Consider the following 22,449-nt stretch of genomic DNA (forward strand, 5'->3'; position numbering starts at 1 on the left):
GTCGCTGGGCAGTGGTGGCACACGCCTTTAATCCCAGCACTCAGGAGGCAGAGAGCCAGGTGGATCTCTGTGAGTTCGAGGTCAGCGTGGTCTCCCAAGTGAGTTCCAGGAAATGTGCAAAGCTACACAGAGAAACACTGTCTTGAAAAACAAAAACAAAAACAAAATACAGAGTCATACATACAAACATATATATCTGTATTTGCAACACTTGAATACCTGGTGCTCAAGGAATCCCAAAGAATGCTTCATATCTCTTGGACTAAGATTCACAGGTACTTCTGAGCCATCTGAAGTGGGTGTTAGAAACCAAATGGGTACTTAACAACAGCTTTACTACTGAGTCAACCCCCCAACTCTTAAATATGTCATAATGTAGAACATAAAGATGTGCCATTACTCTTTCTGTCTTCTATCACTTGGAGAGGGTGAAATTCCACATTATATCATCATTGAAGGATTGAATGTAATTCTGTCCCTCTATGAATGGACTGCACACTTTCCTTTTTATTGTAATTGGAAACTGTTCTCTTGATGTGAATGAAGACAGCAAAAGATTTAGTTGAGTAGAGATGAGTCCAGATTGTGTTCAGGAAATTTCCATAATGTGAAGTATTCTCTTCTTTCTAATAATTTAGTAGTTTTACTTGTATAGGTGTTTTATATGTATGTATGTATGTATTTGTGTGTGTGTGTGTGTGTGTGTGTGTGTGTGTGTGTGTGTGTGTGTGTTGGATACCCTGGAAAAGGACTTACAGATAGTTGTTAACTTCTATGTTGGTGCTGGGAATTGAAACTGTGTCCTTTGGAAGAACAGCAAGTGTGCTTAATTGCTGAGCTATCTTCCATAATTCATTGTTTGGATTTTTTCTGATAGGATATCTTAGTTAGAATTTTAGAAATGAAACACCATGAACAGAAAGCAAGCTGGGGAGAAAAGGGTTTATTTAGCTCACACACCCATATTGCTGTTCATTACTGAAGGAAGTCAGGACAGAACATAAATAGGGCAGGAATCTGGAGGCATGAGTTGATGCAGAGGCCATGAAGGGGTCCTGCTTACTGGCTTACTCCCCATGGCTTCCTCATTCTGCTTTCTTATAGATCTTAGGATCGTTTCCCACCAATTATTAATTTAAAAATGCCTTACAACTGGATCTTATGGATGCATTTTCTCAACTGAGGTTCCCTCATTTCAGATAACTCTAGTTGGTATGTGAAGTTGACATAAGACTACAATTGAGCGCTTATTTTACTTGACACACAAACAAACACATCACTACTGAGCTAAAACCTTGTATTTCTTACTTATTCACAAGCTCTCAAATTAAAATAACTTTATGAAAGTCCCACAATCTTTACAAATTCTAACACATTAAAACTTTCCTTATTAATGTCCACTTTCACTAAAAATCCAAAATGTCTTTTAAAAGCTCAAAGTCTTCCAGGTACAGCTTACGTAAAAGCCAAAAATAATTTAAACTCTTTCTTCTTTCAAGAGGGAGGAAGCAGAGCTGTCACAATCTGAAAAAAGCAAAACACAAACTTTGATAGTATAAATAACTCAATATCTGATGACTGGGATCCACTCACAATTGCAGGGCTTCTCAAAAGGATTGGGTCACTTCTCTGGCTCTGCCCTCTGAACAACACCCAACCTCTCTTCTAGGCTTTTACTGATTCTGCTTCATCATTGTTGATTGTTTTTGGTGTACACCCCATGGTCCTGGCATCACCAAAATGTCTGTGAAGATGACATTTCCGTGCAAATTTTTTTTTACCATATGATTATATTCATAGGTTTCTCTCCAATATGACTTCTTTCATGCCTTTGAAGATTATGAAAAAATAGAAGAAGAAGAAAAAAAAGGCTCTTTCTGATATAAGAAATTGAGGATAGCTAAAACTCTGAGCTTTCTGCCTGTCAGCTCTTTCACAGATCTGCCCGCCAGCACAGAGCAGTGGCATCTGAATTACTGAGAATCAACAGGTGGCCTCATTGCTGCAGTCTGAACAAGCACAGCAAGCCCAGAGCTTAGAATTGTGTTGTCTGTTTGCTTAACTTTGGCTTAAATGTTTTTTATTTTTCTCTCAGACCAGAAATAATTCACTATTAAAGATCCTTTCATGGGAAATGTTTTCTGTTTCTCCCCAATGGTGGGAATAACTCATTATTAGTAGTACCTTCATGGGAGAAAGTTTAAACAGATCCAACTTCTGGTAAAGAATGGTTGCTGTCAGGACATGGAATGCTAAGTTGATGCTGTTTAAATTTCTAGAGATATTAACTATTCATTGTATAGAGGATGTTCTCTTCTTTTGATTGTCTAATACATGTTTGGTTTTCATTGTAGATTAAATAAAGGAACAGGATTTATAATTTTAAACCATACATTGGGTATGCTTTCATCTGTTTATCATTGAGAATGTGGCTTTACTCTTTAAGTTGCTTTCTAGAAATTCTTGGTTAAATTCTTTAAAATGAAACATCTGAAACACATTGTGGTGTTAACTTATTAAATAATATGGTTACTAGAATAAAAACTCAAAGAAAATAATCTCTTACTGATAAAGAGCTTACAAAATTATTTTTCCACTTAATAAAATACAGGTAGATGGTTTGATCTACACTGTTGATAATTGGCAAGTTGCATTAATGTTTTACTTGGGATTTATAAAAAAGGATTCTCTTTTTAAGATTTTAAAAATTCTCCAGAGTATTGCCTAAAGCTACCTCTTAAAATCCTGTAGACATTATCTTTAATGCTTTTATAGATGGTGTATGTAAAAACGACCATGGAAATAGAAGCTGGTGATAGAATTGCTCAATTATTGCTGCTTCCATATCTTAAGGACCAAGTGACACCTGTATTTAGAACTAGAGGCTTTGGAAGAATATGAGGGAAAAAAAAGATGTTTTGGCAAACAGTTATCAATGATAAATGGCCTAAATTAAAATTAAATGGGGAGGAGATTGAAGGATTATTGGATTCTGATACTGATGTATCTATAATTTTACAAGAATCTTTGGCATCCAAACTGGCCTTTATAAGAAGTTTTCACTCAATTTGTAGGTATTTGAACCTTATCTCAACTAAAACAAGAGTGTAGAGTAGATTAAATGTATAGGGCCAGAAGTACTGGAAACAATATCAAGCCTTATGTGGCTGATATAGCCATGAATTTATTGGGGAGAAATTTGTTACAAACAATGGAGAGCTCAAATTAATATTCCTACAATTTCATAAACAGCTTGTAAATTGATGTTTAAAATGTGATATATTCCTGGAAACATAATCAGAAAGAATTATAAGGGAAGGTCACAGGCTATGCAGGTTTTACAAAGGCAAGATAGGACAGGAATTGGCTATCCAAATTTAGAGTAGGGGCCACTGCCAGTAACCCAACTACTCTGCCTTTAAAATGGCTAACAACAAAGCCTGTATGGGTACATCAGTGGCCTTTAACTAAAGAAAAATTGCAGGTACTTGAAGAACTTTTAAAAGAACAGTTAGATGCTAAGCACATTGAGGAAACTAATAGCCCTTTGAATCATCCTGTGTTGTAATAAAATAGAAATCTGGAAAATGGAGAATGTTGACTGATTTGAGAGCTATTAATAAGATAGTTTAGTCTATGGGATCTTTCCAGCCTGGAATCCCTTTACCTTCTTTATTACCTAAAGATTGGCCTATTATAATGATTAATTTGCAGGATTGTTTCTTTACTATTTCTTTACAAGAACAGGATAGAAAAAATTGTTTTTACAATTCCTACTAATAATAATGCTCAACTACTAAGGAAATATATCATTGGAATGTCCTCCCACAGGGAATGCTAAATAGCCCAACTTTATGTCAATGTGTTGTTAATCAACCACTGGAAATGGTACATAAACAATTTCCTTAGTTTATTATTTATCATTATATGGATGATATTTTATTGGCTGCTTCTGATACAGATACCTTAGAAGGAATGTTTAATGTAGTACAAAAAAATTTACCCTGTTGGGCATGACAAATTTCTCCTGGAAAAATACAAAGAAGAGATTCTCTTAGCTAGTTAGGCTATAAATTAAGTAAACAGAAAATTCAGCCACAAAAGTTACAGATTAGGATAGGTCAGTTGCATACTCTTAATGATTTTCAGAAATTATTGTTTGATATTAACTGTTGTGGCCTACAATTGGATTGTCTACTCCAGAATTGAGTAATTTGTTATTGCAAGGCAAATCAGATTTAAACAGTCCAATAAAGTTAAAAACTGAGGCTGAAAGGGAATTAGCCCAGGAAGAATGAAAATTACAAAATGCCTATATGGATAGATTAGACCTCACAAGGAGGTCCAATTTTACCTTAAAGTCATTCCCCTACTGGACTCATTATTCAGAGAGAGGATTATATTTTAGAATGTATTTTTTTAGCTCACAGAGTAAAAAATAAAAAAATAAAAACCTATATATAAAAAAAGTTTCTAAACTAATCATAAAAGGAAGATTAAGACTTCATCAATTGTCAGATATGGATCCAGCTAAGATTGTGGTACCTTATACCAATGCTGAAATTAGACAATTGTGGGAGATTAATCACAATTGGCAAGGAGTTTGATGCTGTGGGATGGTCTGTATGTCAAATGCGTCCTCTGATTGGTTAGTAAATAAAACACTGATTGGCCAGTAGCCAGGCAGGAAGTATAGGCGGGATAAGCACAGAAGAGAATTCTGGGAAGTGAAGGCTGGGGAAGAGAGCCGGCCAGCTGCCAGCATGACAATTGAGATTTAAGGTACAGGTAATCCATGAGCCATGTGGCAAAGCATAGATTAATAGAAATGGGCTAAATATAAGAGTAAGAGCTGGACAATGGTAGGCCTGAGCTAATGGCCAAGCAGTTTAAATAATATAAGTGTCTGTGTGTTTATTTTATAAGTGGGCCATCAGACCACAGGGCTTGGTGGGGCTGGAGAAAAGGTCTCCAGCTACAAATGGTGCCCAACGGCTCGAATTTCCACCTTAATCCTGAGAATATTTAATAACCAATTCAAAACAGAGCTAAAAAACAGCTTGTGTGTTTGACCAGCAGTATGGCAGGAATGAGGCATCTGCAAGTGGCACATTACGCTGCTGTGTGATGGATTTAGCCTTTGCTAGTAAAAAAAAAAAAAAAAAAAAAAGAGGTTTCTGGGATACACGCTGCTTTGATGAAAGCATAGAACCACTGTTTCTAAGAGTTGATGGTGCCTCCCAGAGCTGGCAGTAAACATACCGCCACCATATATTGGAAAGCTGAGGTGGGTGGAGCCACTAGCCAAAGCTGCTATTTTAGCCCTAGTAATGCTGCAGTTTAAAACAGTAGATTCACAATAAGACAGATTCAGAAAAAACAAGACTTTAAATGCTTTACAATGTGTGTAAAAATGTATGTAGGCTTGGAAGAGAGAAAAAAAGAAATATATACAGTTATATAAACAAATAGATAATTTTAAAAATAAAGTCATTAAAGAGACATTAAAGGTAGTATAAAAAATAAGCCATGTAAGGATGGATATTACACAGAGAATCTGGATTGTGTTATCTTTTGGATTTTTAACTGAAGAGAGATATTTGATTATAAACTAATATGTATATTTTAAAGGTATCTTGACTGTAAAATTTAGATATAAGGATATGTTGCTTTGGAAAAAGAGTCTCTACTTTTGTTTCCACAGAAAGCAGTAGGCTATGGATTTGTTCCAGATTAAGATACATCAGGTTTGACCACCCAAGACCACCTGAAAGGTCTCCAGTAACACCGTGGCTCAGATGATCCAACATCCAGAATAGTTTCGAGGCAACTGGCTCAAAAGATATAACCTCATAGACTACTCCATAATCCTAAAATTTTCTTTGTGTCCCCATAAGATATAGTGTCTCCCTCCAGCAGGAAGTAGTAAAAAAAAACAAAACAAAACAACAAAAAAAAAAAACCAACTATGCCCAAATTCCCAAATGTATCAAGCTGGCTTTGGAGATGGAATTGGCTCATTCCTTCTCTAAACCCAGACATATTGATTTAAAAAAAAAAAAAAAAGGTTAAGAGATTCTTGTGTCCCAAATCAGAAGAGCCCTCTGGTGTGGGACAGAGAAAAAACAATATTTTTATTTAAATCAGGTTGATTATAAATGCGATCTCTTTCTAAAGAAGAAAAAGGGATATGATATTTTTGTTTTGTTTTTCGAGATAGGGTTTCTCTGTGTAGCTTTGCGCCTGTCCTGGAACTCACTTTGGAGACCAGGCTGGCCTTGAACTCACAGAGATCCACCTGGCTCTGCCTCCCGAGGTGCTGGGATTAAAGGCGTGCACCACCACCGCCCGGCTTGAACTTACTTTTAAAGAGCAACAACTTGTTTCAAGTGTTTTACATTGCTATAGATTTTAGTCCATTGATACAAACTTAAAGTTAATTTTGTTATACTGCCTGTATATTTCTATTCTTATTTAAGGAATTATGTTTGTGCAGCTCATTTAAAATTGTAATGGATAATTAAAAATAGATTAATAATTAGTTGTCTATGATAATCATACTTGTAGCTATGTTAGTTAAGTCTTCTAGGTATACATAGATATATTTCAGATAGATAGGTAATCTTCAAATACTTCAAAGACCTATAGAATATGGCATTTAAAATATTTTAAAAATGTAGACTTTCTGGACAGTGAGACATGTCTGCTCCTGGCAGCACTGATTTACTTCAGAGAGGAGGATGGGCATCAAAGACACTCTATATAGAGTTTATCTTCACTTTGGCAAAATAGCCATTTGGGCAAGAAACTGTTCTTGCGTGGACTGCTTGACCAACTAGACATGCAGGACCCATAGGAAGATGACCACTGATCTTTGCTTGTCAAAATGGTCCTTCAGTTACCTGTTTCGCAGAGGAAACTGCCAGACATTCTACAGGACACAGAGAAAAGTGACTGAGAGACTCTAGCCCTGTGGGCTGAAGACAGATGCCCCAACTTTACAAAGGAACATTGGATGACTTGTCCAGGCTGCCAGCTGTCTCTGTCTACCCTGCAAGACTCCCCAAAGTTGCTTTCATCCTTCTCCCATTTCTTAGGTAATATTATATCCTTCTGAGGTTTTTGATGTAGTTGAAGCTAGATAGTTACATTTTTCCTTAGTTATGATAAAAGATAAGTTAGATATGAAACCTTAAACTCACAAATATAAGATAGATATCTTCTTTAATTTTGCCAAATAGACTAGTTATTACAAATAGACTAGATATTATAACAGTAATTCTTGCTTGATAATTGTTTTGTTATCTGTAATTTTACAATATGAAAGTTAAAACCTTCCTTTTTGAAAAAAAAAGAAGAAAAGGGGAAGTGCTGTGGGATGTTCTGTATGCCAAATGTGTCCTCTGATTGGTTAGTAAATAAAACACTGATTGGCCAGTAGCCAGGCAGGAAGTATAGGCAGGACAAGCAGAGAAGAGAATTCTGGGAAGTGAAGGCTGGGGAAGAGAGACTGGTCAGCTGCCGCCATAACAAGCAAGGTGTAAGGTACAGGTAATCCATGAGCCACGTGGCAAAGTATAGATTAATAGAAATGGGCTAAATATAAGAGTAAGAGCTAGACAATGGTAGGCCTGAGCTAATGGCCAAGCAGTTTAAATAATATAAGCGTCTGTGTGTTTATTTTCTAAGTGGGCTGTCAGACGACAGGGCTTGGTGGGGGCTGGAGAGAAGATCCCCAACTACAGTTTGTAGTAATTTCTTAGGCAAAATTAACAACAAATATCCAAAAAGTAAGAGAATTCAGTTTATAAAAAGAACTGAATGGATTCTTTCCCACATAGTGAGAAGGGCACCTATTTCTGGGGCTCTTACATTCTATACTGATGCAAATAAAGTGGGAATGTCTGCTTATAAAGCAGAGAACATGAGTAAGATTGTTCAAAGTCCATATGACTCAGTTAAAAAATCAGAGCTGTATGACATTCTGATGGTTTTATTAGACTTTAAAGAACCTTTCAACATAATTGCAAATTCTCAATATGTAAAAAGGGCCATATTACACATAGAGACTGCTGAATTTATTCCTGACAATTCAGAATTAACTTTTTTATTTGTACAACTGCAACAGGCAATCCAAGAAAGGAATTGTCTACTTTTTATTACCCATATTTGATATGATACTGGGTTGCCTGGACCTTTAGCAAAGGGAAATGAGAATATTGATCAATTATTGATAGGAAATGTGTTGGAAGCCTGGGAATTTTATTTAAAAGCACCATGTAAATAGTAGGGGGTTAAAGAAAAAATGTCCATTACTAGGCAACAAGATAAGGAAATTATAAAAAAAAAAAACAAAAAAAAAACTGCTTGTTCTTTTTATAATCAAATTCCTTTACCTACAGGAACTAATCCTAAAGGTACACACAGGAATGAAATTAGACAAATGGGTGTATTTCATTTAGCAGAATTTGGAATATTAAAATATATTCATCATACCATTGTTACATATTCAGGGTTTCAGTGAGCATCTGCCTTAAGTTCTGAAAAGGCTGATTCTATAATTGCACATTGGCTCAGCCAATGGAGGATGGTAAAGTGATTAACAATTACACTGTTGGAGTGCAAGGAATTCCTATTTGCATGGGAAATGGAATTCAATGACTAAATATAACCTCTCACATATGGCTATCTTTAGTCAATACTACCCAAGGCTATCATAATAAGTTTTATATGCTTCATGCATCTGGTTTTAAAGTACAAGAGGTTAATTCCACTAGTGAGATGACAGATACCTTTAAGGAATCTGACTGGGTGCATTGACAACAGTGTAAGAGTGAGAGGCCTCAAGTGCTAATTAGTATCTCCTAAGGAGATGTCATTGACTGGAGCCCTTATGGCTCCCCTCAAGGTAAATATTCTCACTCAGAATTAAAATGGAAACAGTATAATTTAAATGGAGCTGTGAAAATCAGTGCTTCTCTTAATGAACCTATTCAGTGATTTGGTTTTGGATGGCAAGTCCTCTCCTGAAATTTGGTAATTAAATTCTGCCTAACTTGTGGAAATTGGCAAATTCCTTCTACCCTCTTAAGGAACAGAAAGGAAAATTAAACATTAAGGATGATAAGCACATTCTGCCTTTTAAACTAAATCAAAGCCATCTTTTAATGTCATGTATACCAATACCTTACTTGCTATTGAAAGGGCCTGCATAATGGCACCCTAATAATTACAGCATCACTTGTGAATGCTGTACCCTTCATACCTATGTTAAGTCTAGTATGTTATTAAATTTGACCTTTGAAAGTTTATATATTCTTAGATCAAGGCCAACAATCTGGATACCAGTGAAGTTGTCAAGGCCATGGCAAGACTTTCCTGTGATGATCCTGGTACAGAAGTTTGCTGAAATAATATTACAAAGAACACATCAAATGGTTAGACTGGTTGTTGCAGTTATTATGGGAATCATTGCAATGATGTCTACTGCAGTAACAGCTGGAGTGTTGCTTCATAAAGAAATCTAAACCACTAAATTCATTAGAGACTGGCATAGACATTCAGAGAATTTTGGACTAAAAAGAGTAAGATTGATAATTAGATAGTAAATGAATTATCTGAGTTAAGGAAAGCTGTTGTATTGATAGGGGATCAGTTAGAAATTTTGAAGGAGCAGATAAAATTGAAATGTGATTGGAATGTCTTCTTATTATATCACATGCTTAAGATTTAATGAAAGCAAGTATGATTGGCTTAAGGTTAAGATGCATTTGATGAGTCACCCTAATTCTTCTCAAAAGGTTTATGATTTACAGAAAGAAATTACAGAAACTTTGCAAAAATAGTTACCTGATAGGACAGAAATAGAAATTATGGAAAGTCTAGCAGATACCATGGCCTCATTCAATCCTATGTTTCCAGTTAATAGATTTATTATCCTAGCAGGTTTTGCTCTTGTTCTAGCAATAGTAACTTTACTGGCTTTAAAAGGTGTTTTGGTCTACTTATGTAATATTGTAAGATACATAGAAAAAAAAAGGCTGAATTTACCGTGAGGCTACATAACTTCCAAAATAATTAATTGTTACATAAAAGAAAGGGGGAATCTGTGGGAAAATTCCCACTGGGCTACACCTAATCTGGCTCTAGAGTGCTAGCACCTAGCCTTAATTCATCTTTTGTTTCTCAGTTATCCTTTGTTTCTCTTCTCTCTGAGACTCCCAAGGATACAAAAGCCTATGCAAAACTTGGTTCAGGAAACCAGAAAACTGTGGTACCTGATGGATTGAGAACTTTGCACTTGGCATTGTATTAATGAAAGCTTTTTCCAGGTTGTTTTGAACATATGAAAATCAACTGCCCAAAGTGTAAATATTGAGAAAAATAAGTGTGCCTTGAGTGAAAGGAAAGTGCTTCAGTCCTTAGAGGCTGGGTCCCCCTCCAGCTGCTAAAGACTAGACTCAGATCTGCATGAACCCACACACCTGTACTGTGACACACTATGCTACAAAAAGGCTTTGCCACGTTGAGTCCATTCATAATGTTTCCTTCCAATATGATTTCTCTGATGCCTTTCAAGATATCCTGTAGATGAAAGAAAAGGCTTTTCTACATTTATGCCATTCCTACTGTTTATTTTTAGTATGGGTTCTGTGTACTCGAAGATGAAGGTGTAAAGGCTTTATAACCTTGATTATATTCATAGGCTTTTATTTTCAAAGGTGTTGTTTGGTGTAATGGTAAGGAGTAATAAGATATAAATGATTTATCACATTGTTTACATTTATGGGATAAACATATGGGATCTTTTGTGTATTAGAATATATCAATGATGGTTAAACATGGATCACATTTATCATTTCCTTCACCCATATGAGTTTTTTCACCTCCTTGAAGAAAAATGGAAGAACTCAAAGCTTTACCACACTGCCTTTATAGTGTTTTTCTGTAAGGTGAATCACATAACATGTGCATTGTGAACCAGGAGAGAAAGAAGAATTTCCATAATCCTTCTACTCATAAAGCTTTTTTCCAGTGTAAGTATGTTGATGTATTCCCACTGAAGTTGGAAATCCAATTAATCCTACACTTCTATCACAATTACCATGTCTTCTCATAGTGGGAACTAGTACATATTTTCCAATTGTTCTAGGAGAGAAAAGGGTACATTGCTTCTATCCATATCCCATATGCTCACATGGCTTGTATTCAGAGCAACAGATGATATACCTATTTGAGGAACAGTAACAACAAAAGGTTTTCACATTGCATTTACAGTTTAACTTTTTGTCATAGAGATGTTGTATAGGGATTAAGGTTTTTCCACCACAATGACATTCTTGTCCCTCATAAACTACCCTTCTCATTAAATTATGGTAAGTCTCTTCAGGTATATGAGTAACTCTAGCTTATCTAAGGGACAATTTTCTTACTTATTAAAGTTCTTGGGAATACCTTAATCAATGTGAATGCCTTTTAAATACTTGAATGAAATGAAACTAAATGGATAAATATGATAGGGATCTCAACAAGCTATGATTAATATGGTAACATCTGTTCAGGCATTGTTTGTATTGTTTCTTAGAGAAACACCTTGCAAACACAAATCAGTTACCTGAAATTGAAGTACATAATGTTGTATGAATTTAATAATCATCACAAAGCTGTAATTATTTATACTGGTGCTTTTCATTAAATATCATGGCACTTTCAATTTTCTTCAAAGGCACAAATAAATAACCTTGCACATAATAATTGCCTTCCATAACTTCCAAAACTTTGTCAATGTTTTTTTAATATTCTGGTCTTCCCATTTGTATCCTAAAATATAATACCAAAAATATATGATATGTTATAGGAAATTATGCAAAATTTGAGTTATTATATTCAGTGAATCTGAAAAACCATACCTGACTTAAAAACCATATTCTTCCTCTGTCACAGTAGAAATCGCAGTGGAACATCAATCTCTAAGAAAGGCTTCTTCTTGTAAGTTAAAAAGTGAAGGAAAACTGAACTGACATTCTTACCTATAGCAATGAGTTTCCTGTGGGGATTCAGCATCACATCTCTGTAGAGACTCTTCTGGGAAGGACCAAGAAAAACCCACACTTCGTGAATATGAAGTTCACATGAACATCCTTGTAGGTCACTGCATCCTAAAACACCCATATATGAATGTGATAGAAATGGTGAGACTTACTGCATTGTAAATGTACACTTCATGGAGAATACATTTACATAATTCTGTGTGCTTGACAATTTTTTCATATCACAGAATTTCAAATGCAATCACCAAGTCAATTCATAAAGAAACAGAAAAGGAGGACTATGACTCTCATTTCTGCGCTTGCAGAATAATAAATGGAATTTCAAGAGAAAAGCTGAGTTACATATATAGAGAGACATGCAAACAGAGCAATAGTATTGAGTAAACATCAGAAAAATTTTATCAAAATTACTGACATCAAAAAAGGATGGGCTAGATGGGGATAGTGGTGCACATCTTTAATGCCCAAACTGAGGAGGCAGAGACAAGTGAATCTCTGTGAATTCTAAGTCAGCCTGGTCTGTGTAGAGATTTCCAGGACAGTGCAAACCTGTGTTAAAGAAAAAAAGAGTTCTCAGAAATTTACTCTCAATTCCACCAGTGAGTTAAACATTCACTCTAGAAATGCACTTGTCTTTCAGAGAACTGGAGTATCTCATTTAAACTCTAAGGTTAGTATGATATTCTTACAAAGGAATGCATGTTAATAAGTTATTGACTGGCAGATTAAAGGGTTCTCAAAAACATAAGTGAATTAAATGCTCGTGCTAAAAATGAAAACAAGCAAGCAAGCAAACAAACAAACAAACAAACAAGAAAACCTCAGTACAGTATAAAGATAGATCAACAGTTAAGATAACCTGTTACTTTTGTAGAGGACCTGAACCAATCCCCAGCACTCACTTGCAGGTCCCAAAAATTTGTAACTCCAGTTCAAGAGACTCTAATGTTCTCTTCTGACTTCAGTGGAACCCAGCCACACAAATGGTACACATGCATATGTATAGGCAAAGGATTCATGCACATATATAAAAAAATTTTAAAAATTATGATGTTAATAAAAATATGGAGAATGTTACACATATACACATGTAATGATTCATGAGATCAGTATTAATGTCAGGAGTGCATACCGTCCTGATGAAAAAAAATTGATACTTTCTGCCAAAGTTTAAATGTAAAGAAGTGGGTAAAGCTCAGCACAAGAACTAATATTTCATATGTACAAAAACATAACTCTATCAACCAAAAATATAAAAATAAAAATATTAGGGAAGAAAAAAGGCTTAGCAAAGAAAAGCAATTGATTCTATTTTATCTTATGTTATTTAGGGATGAAGTCCGGTATGGTGGTAATTTTGTGGCTGCATGAGAAAAAAAGAGGGTTGCTCAGTTTCAACAACATAAAGAAGACAAGTGTGGTCCTGCTATAAACACTCAACCCCAATCCCCAGAGACTATCATACTCTGGAAAGGCCCCTCATCCTAGAAGTACCATATGCACCCCAATGAAAACCACAAACTGCAGACAAACTCACAAATACATCTTCATTACTTGAGATATTTTTCACTGAGCTCACCACTTTTTGACACAAGTCATGATAGGCTCATACTCATCCCATAATGCAAAATGCATGTAGTCTAACCTTAAAGATCTTCATATTCTGTAACAGTCCCTACACTGTTAGAATGTACGAAGTTGCTTCTCACACTGAAGGCAGTCTCTAGACTGTGTTATCTTATGAAATCAAAAACCAAATTATATCTACACAGCACAGCAAGGCACAGAATATGAATTTCCTTTGCCAAGAGATAAGAAAAGAGCGGATCAAGGCAAGACTGAAACCCTGCAAGACAAACACCAACTCCTGCAGTTCTGTGTCTGACACCTGGGGCTTCAATTTCAAAGGGCTTAGATGGCTCTTTATCTCTGCAACTTTTCACACATCTCTTCCTTTGACTACTTCCACTCCATACATGCATCCATTTGCCCATGTGTCCCAAAGCTTGGGTATTTCAACATGTAATGGTCTCAAAATGCAACCAACTCTTCATTTTCACACCTTCATAAAATGAACTATCACAATCTCCTCACTGGGCCCTTGACTCTGTCAAAAAGGTGGTTACAACAGGGCTGAGCTGAAAGCACAGAGGAACAATGACCTTTAATTTTTTTGCATCTTTTTTTATTCAAGAAAATGTGACACATAGATGTCATGTCTACATGGGGTTCCAGTTTTGCATTGACCCTGCCCCATTGGGACAATGTAGCAGTAATTATTTATGAAGTTGGTTTCTGGGACTAGGAATCTTGTTGCCTTTCCTTCCTCTATTTAAACACTGCTGGTGGTACACTACCCTTGCAACACTTTTTTTTTAGATTTCCAAAAAGTAGCAGGTGCTTTCTCTTTAATGGCCCTAATGTCTCAGATAATTACAGCCTCTGTTTCAGCATGTGCCTGCAATCTGAAATTACCTAGTGCTGTTTTCTTGCCAAAATATATAGAGGTCTCATTAATATCTGCCCCTACTGTTGCTCTTTTACTCTATGGGTGTGCATGAATCATCAGTAATAACCATGTCATAGACTAAATATTTCCTCAAGACAATCCATTCCTCTTTAAGTTAGCTTTCTTGTTTTCAAAGTACATGAGAAGACTACATGAAGACAACATGCCAAAATATTAAACAAAACCCCTTAATTACTGCTCTATTGCTATGAAAAAATACTATGAGTAAGGTGACTCTCATAATGCCAGAGGATTACTCCATTATCATCATGAATGGCAGCATCAAGGCAGACATGCATGGGGCTGATGATATAACATCCTGATACATAGAAAGGCAAGCAGAAAGAAACACTTGGCTTGGCGCTTTTAAGTCTCAAATGCTGTGGAACAATCTTTGTACACTGTAAATATGCATTCCTCTCATTGTTAATAAAAAGCTGATTGGCCAATGGCTAGGCAGGATTTTCAGGGCAGAAAGAATACGGGGAAGAAGGAGAGTGAAGTGAGGAGAATCACCAGGCAGATGTGAAAGAAGCAGAACATGCAGGAAAGGTGAAAGTCACAAGCCTTGGGGCAGCACACAGATGAATAGAAATGGGTTAATTTAAGTTGTAAGAGCAATTTAGTTATAAGCCTGAGCTATATAATGAGAATTTATAATTAATAATAAGCCTTGGTTATTTGGGAGCAGCTGCTGGGACACAGAGAAACTCTGCCTACATGCAAAGCCCACCCCTAGTGACAAACCTTTAAGAAAAAAGACACACCTCCTCCCAGAAGGGCAAACTTCCAAAATTTTAGCAATTAATTCCATTAATTGGGGATGGAACATTCAAATATATGAGCCTGAAAGTCTTGAGCAAATATGAACAATGGAAGAAATATAACCTAAGTAGGAAGAGCTCTAAAGGAAAAGAGTGTAAGAAATGGAGTAAAAATAGGGAATGAGAATTTTGAGAGGAAGAGACAAAGACATAGAGACAGAGAGTAACAAAAGGAAGAAAATATTTACCCCCAAAATGGAGAGCCAGTACGTCTTGTCAGGTTACAATCTTCTTCAGCATTATCTTCCCTACCCCATCTACAAGAGATTAAACAATACAAGACCTCTAAACTTATGTTTGAGTCCTGTCTTTTATGTGAGTGCATGGCATTATCCCTTCTTTTCCTCCCTACCCAGTTCCCGCAGAGAACATTGGAAACCTTGGATCGGGTCTGTTGGAAAAAATAAAGATGAACTCTTTGTGTACTTAACTGTGACTGTTGTAGATGATGCCATGAGCAACCTGCATTTCTGAGTAGATGTGCGATCTAAGGATACTAAGGTTTTAAGTTCAATCTAACTATTTTAGCAAGGTGGGTTCTGAAGGTCTTAAATTCCAGCCAACATGGAGAGTTGTCTGAACCCAGCCCAGACCATGCTCAACTTGGATAAAATGAGGCCAAGCAACATTTTGAGTTTGGGTACCAATGAGAAGGTGTAACATCTGAGTGACAATTCTTGGCTTTCAGAGTACTATATGTGTGTTAATACACATGCATAGACTCAACTGTCTCTGGGCAGGGTCATGGAATTCTTTCCTCTATTCCTTTGCTGTGTGGGGCCTACCTGCCTAAACCATAGGTAGAATGTCCTCCTATATTCATGCTAAGCTAATTAAACTGTCTTTTTAAGGAAATGGGCAACAATGCACATTTAAACTTTGAGTGTGGATCTCACCAGACTTGTGTCTAACCGAGGATGGGCTAGTCTTAGCAAGGAGCTGAGCCAGTCTTAAGAAGAAAGCAACCCTGGGGTTTGCTGCCATCTGGGCTATTATGTCAATAGTATATTACAAATAATTCAGAATTAGTATAATTCAGAATTAGAACTATAGATTCAATAAAAATCCAATAAAGTCTAATAATGTATGCTATCAACAACAGAAAAGTGATGGCAGAAGGTCATCGTGAATAAAAAAATGATTAACATAAAATTGAATAAACAGCACACATGGTGACATCATCTGACTTCAAACCTTCACATACAACTACCATAAACTTGTACTATTTGGGCAAGAATAAAGAGATCACCAGAACATGAGAGCAAACATAAATAAAACCACAAAATATACTCAGTGTTGATAAATGTGACCAGAATACCCAGTAATTAAATCCTACTAACACAGGTGACTGGAACATTGTGTCATTTATATACAAATGTATTAATAACATAGACTTTAAATTCTGTACAAAATTAACTCCAGTAGAATCCTACACCTGCATGTTAAGTGTCAAGTGCAGAACTTTGAGAAGATAATAGAGAAAGTAAGGCTCTGCTAGTTATCAAAACTGCCTTCCATAGAGATGGTAAAAGCAACTGAGATTTGCTCACTACATAGTGAGGTCAACAATAATCATGTGTCCAGACAAAGGCTCCTGCTCCCCATACTCAGGAAGGAGGTCAGTACAGGAACTCAAGCAAGGGCAGGGACCTGGAAGCAGAAGCTGATGCACAGACCATGGCAGGTACTGCTTACTGGCTTGTTCACCATAATTTGTTCAGTTTGCTTTCTCCTAGAACCTAGGATCACCAGCCTAGGGATGGCATCATCCACAATGGGCTGGGCACCTCCCTGTCAATCACTGATTAAGAAAATACCTTACAAGCTTGACTACAAAATGATTCTCTGTTGGCATTTTCTCATTTGAGGCTTCCTCTTCTCAGATGAGTCTAGCTTGTGTCAAGGTGAGATAAAACAATCCAGGACATGGATGAGTCACCTTAATTGGATTAAATGGGAACGTGTATGAGTGATCCCTGAAGTGGGGAAGAACAGGAAGGAACTGCCAGAGCCTATGTCCTGCTGGATTTAGCTCCTGAGGCTAGAGGAATGTAAATGCATTCTGCTGTCAGTGCTTCTGTATGATTAGGAAGTCTTTATCCAATTCTTTAGATTTTAAAACAATATGTCAGGCTGACTAGGCAAAAATTCTGTAATGAATCACTGATGTTACTACTTTATTTCATTGAAATTCTTTGTTTATAAATGCCAAGGAAAGAAAAAATTTAAAAGTACATTTTCTGTTCATTGTTGCATGTACAGCCATTTCCCACCCTGTAACATGTATGTACACATATATGCCTACCCAGAATAAATTAATAAATGAATAGTGTAAAAATACTGAGTTCTTATTCCTGTGTTCAGTAATGACAATGCTTTTAATCCAGTTAGTTCTAATAGTCTTGACACATCAATGACAATGCACCAAGAAGACATGAATTCTGAACTCATTCTTCAGAAAGGTTGAACTCTTTCTATTGTGTCCATCAGTTCATTGATTTTTACAAAGGATATCACAATGTAGTCTAACTTGTCCTGAATTTCCAATATACCCTTGAGTGGACTGGACCTCATGGCATCTTCCTGCCTCAGTGTTCCAAGTGGTGAGATTGCAGGCATGAACCAAGATGCACAGTTTCCATCTCTTCAAAGAAACGGATTGAGGTAGCACCACTTCTAGATTTTATCATTTATGTATTACCTAAACAACCCCAAAATGTCAATGTCAATATTTTAATGAACCCTTTAATGACAAAGTGTGGTAAATTAACACTGTATCAAGAATGGAAGGTGTGAAGAAAGAGGCATCAAAACTAACATCTGTAAGAAGCCAAGGGCTGGGGCTGAGGCTCAGTGGCAGACTGCTAGTCTAGGATGCACAATGCTCTGGATGCTAAAGGACCAGCCTGGCTCTATCTTAAGGATAAAAGCCCCTTTGTTGCAAGATCAGCTTATAACTCATAAGTTATACTCTTTTTTCTGCAACTTTCAAGTTGACCATGCTTTAACCTGTTTCTGGAATTTTAGAATGTTCATCCAAGTTCTTATGTAACCAAATTTCACCTGGAAATTCCCCAACTCTTGAAATATCCATAGTCTTCCAGTTTGGGGACTAAATAAACCCTCACTTCTCCTGTTTTATGCTGTTTTCTTAAATCCTGCTTTAGAAAGATAGTCCTAACAGAAAATGAAGCCTACTTAATTTGATCTCTTTCAATGGGATTAACAGTTCCATCCTCAGCATGGCATAAACCAGGTATGGTAGTTCAGGCCTGCCATCTCAACACTAAGGAGGTAGCTGTGGGAGGCTCTGGATTGAAACCAAGATGAATTACATCAGACCTGTCTCAGAACAACAACAAAAAATAAGCAAGAAAAGCCAAGTGGAAAGGAAAAACTGGAAACTTCCCTGCCAGACTGGAAACAAACAACACATGTAAGGCCTGGGATAAAGGGAAACAATGGGTGTTATGTAAATAACCTATCAATGATCAGGAGCTGCGGGACAGCTCACAGGGAAAAGCAAACTTACAGTGCAAAGCATGATGCCCTGAGTTCAACATTCATATACTGAGTGGATCCTGCCCTAGCCCCCATATTGTACCTTCCTGTATGTCTATTCTTGGTTGCCAACTCAAATACATCTGGAATTAACTAAAATCTAAAAGTGGGGAGCATACATTTGACTGGTTTTTGCCTAATTTGAAGGAGGTAGATCCACTCATCTTGATCTTTGAGGTAGGAAGACAAATCTTCACTTTGTGCCACATCTTCTGCAGGAAGTTTATATAAAAATAACATAAACTAGCCAGGCAGTGGTGGCACATGCCTTTAATCCCAGCACTTGGGAGGCAGAGTCAGGCAGATCTCTGTGAGTTTGAAGCCAGCCTGGTCTACAGAGTGACAGGCATCAAAAAACTACACAGAGAAACCCTGTCTTGAAAAACAACAGCAACAACAAAATAACAGAAACTTTTGCTCTTTGCCTGCTTGTGCTCACCTTGCTAGTAAGTCAGAGGCTCCTTCTTTGGGATTCCAGCCTACACTTTATACCAGCTGATATATCTAGCTTTATGGATTGATCACCTATTGGATTCTTGGACTTTCTTTTTACAGCCAGCCATTGTTTGATTACCTGGACTGTAACCTGCAAGAATTTCTAAAAAAATCCCTTATATACACACATATGTTTGTGTATTATATATGTAAATATTCATTATATAAGCATACATATATTATATAATATGGTTATTACATAAGTTCTGTTCCTATACAGAAGTTTCACTCATACACATTTTGGCACCAGAAGTAGTTCTAGAATAGTAGTTCTCAACCTTCATAATGCTGTAACTCTCTAAAACAGTTCCTCATGTTGTGGTGACCACCCATCCATAAAATTATTTTTGTTGTTACTTCATAACTATAATTTTGACTGTTATAGATCATAAAGTAAATATTTTTGGAGATAGAAGTTTGATAAAAAGCAATCATGACCCACAGGATTAGAACTACTCTTCTAGAACAAAAGTGTCAGGATGAATCTTTTCAGTATCTGGAATAGGCTTTTCACTTCACCAACATGTACTATTACCAAAGACTCTCCAGTTATTGAAACTTCTCCTTGGAGCTCAGAGAGTACTGAAAGTCCATGGTGTGAACTATATTACAAACTTAAGGAGATAAATACAGTTGATTATCCTGATTCACCAATTGTTAGTGGCAATACATTTGGTGACAATCTGTATGAAACTTTCTACAGTTTGGGGATAAGTAAGGCAAGTGATAATGCTGGATGGTTGCTCTCTTAGTATCTCTAGTTAAATTGACAAAGGATGAGATAAGCTCTGTGATAATACTAACCAACTTCTACCATCTCACAAGGTGGTGGAGAACAATGAACTTAATGATAAAATTGACAAGCTCCAGCTCTGAACAAATAGACTAAAGATTTCTAAGTATACCCTAAAAGAAAATCTTCTTTCTAGCTGCCACGGAGCTCAAGCTCTAGAAAATAAAATTGAACTCTCATTATAACGTTGACTGAATTACAGTAAATGTTGAGGTCTCAGCCTCAGAGCTTGTCAGTGGTTAAAGTAAAGACATTAATTGTTAAAGAATGGGGTCCTGTAGCTTGGGATTGGGATGTGGGGGGGGGGGGACTCTGAACCCTCCAATTCTCAAGAGTTTATCTCAACTAAGGAAGTAGTACTTTCAGCACCACCTGTTGAAACATTGTCCTTTTCACCTTTGACTGAGGAGATTAATATTTCAGTGTCTGTTTAAACAGGAGTGACTTTCTCTGAAAAAGTAAACCTAAAATTACAAAGATTTAATATTCATATTTTTCCTAGAAATATGACTCACCTATTAGGAGCACACATTGTTGTTATAGGGAAGTCAAGTTGCACGTCAGCACCTATATCAGGGTTACATAGAGAACCCTTGAATCAAAATTTAGTTAAAAAGACAAACATATCAATTCATTTAAAGTTTTAATTTTTGAGACAGTGTCTCTTTTCTCTGTGTACCATTTGCCATTGAACTTCCTCTGTAGACCAGGCTGGCCTTAAACTCACAGAGATAAGCCTCTTCTGCTTATCAAGTGCTGGTATTAAAGGCTTTTACTGATACAAATCATCTACAAAAGCAACAAGTCATCTTCAGTGTAGCAACATTTCTCTATATACTCTATCATTTTTATTGGTGGTGTTATTGTTTTATTATATATTAAGATCAGCATTTAATTTATTAAAGATTTTGAGAACTGATCAGTAATGTATAAAAATATATTTGCATTATACTTTAAACAGGGCACTCCAGTTTTCTGATAGACGGATATAAGTTCTGTTCCTATACAGAACTCTCACTCATACACATTTTGGCACCAGAAGTAGTTCTAGTATAGTGGTTCTCAACCTTCATAATGCTGTAACTCTCTAAAACAGTTCCTCATGTTGTGGTGACCACCCATCCATAAAATTATTTTTGTTGTTACTTCATAACTATAATTTTAACTGTTATAGATCATAAAGTAAATATTTTTGGAGACAGAAGTTTGAAAAAGCAATCATGACCCACAGGATTAGAACTACTCTTCTAGAACAAAAGTGTCAGGATGAACCTTTTCAGTATCTGGAATAGGCTTTTCACTTCACCAACAGATAGACTTGAAGTGAATATTTAAGTCTTTGGAGGAATTTTGAGTGAGTCTGTCAGTGCTTTCTACCTTTTCTCATTGCTTTGTTTCAGATGGGTCTTGTACATACCTTGGGATGTCCTAGAAATGAAGTCCATGCTGACCAGGAAACCAGAGAGTTTGACCTGTCTCTTCCTTTGAAGGTCTGGGATTAAAGTTATAAGCTACCATACCCACCTCATCTGTATTTTTTTGAAGCTAGAAATTTCAAAACAATTTTGCTGATATATACTCAGTAGTGTTGCTCTGTTTGCATGTCTTTCCATACGTGTTAACAGCCATGGTGTTTGCAGTGCCATATCTTATTCAGGAGCAAAGACATGAGAAATATGATACTCCTTCTCTGTTTTCTTTCTAAAATGAGGTGGGGACTGCATTTGAAATTGTGTGACATGAAAGTAATGAGCATACAGAATCGTGTAAATATTCTCACTGAAGTGTACATTTACAATGCTGTCAGTCTCACCACTTCTATTACATACATCTATGGGATATTTTGGCATGAACTATGAGGATGTATGTGTGAACTTCACTCATGAAGAGTCTTCCCAGAAGAGTATCTAAAAGATGTGATGGTGGAAACCTACAGGAACCTTCCTTCCATAAGTAAGAAAGGGAGTTTTACTTTACTTTTTAACTTCATGGGACAAGATTTTTTAAAGATTGGTGGTCTTCTGTAATTTTGACTGTGAAAGAGAAAGGATGTTGTCAATAAGTCAGGCATTGTTCTAAGGTTCAACAGAGATACTAATTTCAGTTTTTCATAATTTCTAATATTGCATCATACTTTTACTGTATTTTAGGCTAAAAGTAGGAAGACTTTAATGTTTAAAAAAAATGGTTAAAGTTCTAGAAGACATGCATGGTAAT

At 36.3% G+C, this 22,449-nt stretch overlaps 1 long non-coding RNA gene across 1 annotated transcript; it reads right to left on the bottom strand.

Annotated features, from left to right (window-relative positions):
- Positions 1-1,204: 1,204 nt before the first annotated feature.
- On the bottom strand, positions 1,205-20,801 carry LOC118571407. The gene is made up of 4 exons (XR_004943364.1): positions 20,748-20,801; positions 15,572-15,640; positions 12,030-12,158; positions 1,205-1,524 (listed from the first exon to the last, which is right to left on the bottom strand). It is a non-coding gene; the product is annotated as an uncharacterized LOC118571407 (long non-coding RNA).
- Between the last annotated feature and the right edge of the window lie 1,648 nt (positions 20,802-22,449).

This window comes from Onychomys torridus, chromosome 21 (genome assembly GCF_903995425.1).
Source record: "Onychomys torridus chromosome 21, mOncTor1.1, whole genome shotgun sequence".
Taxonomy (NCBI): domain Eukaryota; kingdom Metazoa; phylum Chordata; class Mammalia; order Rodentia; family Cricetidae; genus Onychomys; species Onychomys torridus.